The sequence below is a fragment of the Octopus bimaculoides genome, chromosome 22 (genome assembly GCF_001194135.2).
Source record: "Octopus bimaculoides isolate UCB-OBI-ISO-001 chromosome 22, ASM119413v2, whole genome shotgun sequence".
Classification (NCBI taxonomy): Eukaryota; Metazoa; Mollusca; class Cephalopoda; order Octopoda; family Octopodidae; genus Octopus; species Octopus bimaculoides.
Window position 1 is genome coordinate 36,071,231 of NC_069002.1, and position 2,185 is coordinate 36,073,415.

General features: G+C 37.7%; 1 long non-coding RNA gene across 1 annotated transcript in view; it reads left to right on the forward strand.

Annotated features, from left to right (window-relative positions):
• The window catches only part of LOC106880046 (uncharacterized), a 65,120-nt gene that overhangs the window by 61,499 nt on the left and 1,436 nt on the right, over positions 1–2,185 (forward strand). The window contains exon 5 of the long non-coding RNA XR_001410699.2: positions 1,002–1,145. This is a non-coding gene — a long non-coding RNA (uncharacterized LOC106880046). The remainder of the gene's footprint in view (positions 1–1,001; positions 1,146–2,185) is intronic.

The window sequence follows — 2,185 nt, forward strand, 5'->3', positions numbered from 1 at the left end:
TATATATATATATATATATATATATATATGGGGGCACTGCCTTAAGGGGTGTAGGTCAAACGAATCCATCCTAGCACTTATTTTAAAGTCTGGTACTTATTCTACCCGTCTCTCTGTCGAACCGTTAGGTTACGAAAAAGCTAACAAAACAACGCCGGTTGTGAAGTGCTGGTTGGGGACAAACGCAGAAAAAGTAATATACACACACGACGGGCTTTTTTCAGTTTCCATTTTACCAGATCTTCCCACATGGCTGTGGTCGGTTCGGATTATAGTAGAAAATAGTTAAGGTGCCATGTAGTGGGACAGAACGATGTTGTTGGGAAGCAAACCCCTTACAACCCAGCCATGCCAGTCTGCATTGTCCAAAGTCTCCCTCAATAAAAGACTATTCATAAGATCACGATGCGTGGGTAGTTTTGCTGGTCATTTCTAGTACGTTGTGCAACCATGTATAGCAGTAGTACTCATCCAGGGTCAACATGAATTTGGAGGTCCATATAACCATTGAGGATCCATATAAAATTTTAGTTGTTAAAATTCATAAGCAAGAATGTGCTCCTGCTCATCGTATACGGCGCAAAATATTTTGATAGTTTTCATTCAATTTCTAATAAAATTTAATTATATTTGATTATAAAACACTCTAATAGGATTTTTAAACATGGGTACGAATGTATACGAGGGTCTATTCGAGTAAAATATGAATTAAATGGATTCACAGGTATAAAAAAAAAATGGTTGAGAACCACTAATGTAGAAACTCTCACGTTTGCTTGTCGTGGAGAAACAATATTCATTTTTGCTTCGGCATATTGGTGAACGTCAAGCGAAACCGATACGACGATCCACCATACTAAATTAATTAATAATAGTGAGAAATTGTAGAGGCAGAAATTAAGGTTAATTATATTTAACGTCAATATATTTAATAAAAACTTGTGTATATAAATATTTTGATTTCTTTTACTGTCAAAATATTGATTTTTTTTTTCTTTCAGCGCAAATAAATATTGGAAGAGGACACAAGAAAACAGTGTGAGAGAAAATATATTAGATTATATTGGAGCAAGTTCTTGTACCTGACATCTATGTATGATTGCATGTATGCATATAATAATGTGTGTATATTGTTATGCATATCGGTACGTATATATGTATACACACACGCACACACACACACACACACACACACACACACACACACACATACACACACATATATGTATGCATGTGTAAGTACACGTATGAACGTAATCGTGGTGGCTGAATGTATGCAGGTAATCATTTCTGTACGTACATACATATATACAAATGTACGTACATGGACACAGATATGTGTGCGTGAGTGTTTGCATAAGCGTGTGTGTACATATATTTGGAGGAACAAACACGAAATAGAATACAGAATATGTGTGTATATATACACGTGAGTATGAGCTTATGTACATATATAGTAGAGTTTATTCAGAAGAAATTGCTGATTCATACACAAAATTCAAATGTGTGGCCCGAATATCTATCTATCTGTCTGTATGTCTATCTGTCTGTCTGTCTGTTCGTCTGTCTGTCTGTCCATTTGTCTGTCTTTATGTTCGTGTGTGTGTGCGTGTTTGTGTCTATCTAATTTCAAGTCATTTCAGTCTCAATTCTCTTGAATTCTGTTTTCTTTTACCCCCACCCACCGTCTCCCACGCTGTTCCCTTGTTTCCTAGTCACACCCTTGTCCACCCCATCCTCACACATTCTTCATACACTTACACCATTACAACACATGCACACACATCGTGACCTCACACACCCTAATAGTTTTCACTTACATCTCATCACTTCCAACTTCTTACTCGCTTGACCGCACCCCACCCCACGTACACTAGTCACTGCACACACATACACGCACGCTTTTGCACCATCTCACCTTTCCGACAACGAACTCCTGACCAAACACACACGTATCCCCATATTCTCCCTTCTGGTCACCCTCACACATACACACCCACTATATACTACTTTCACTCAACACTACTTACGCTCTACATACATAAATTTATACACACACACACACACACACACACACACATACTCTTAAACATCTGTACAAGAAGCCACACCCATCCATATAGCAACATACACTCGTGCATACACGTTTTCTCCTTCCCTCACATTTCTCGTATATATATATATA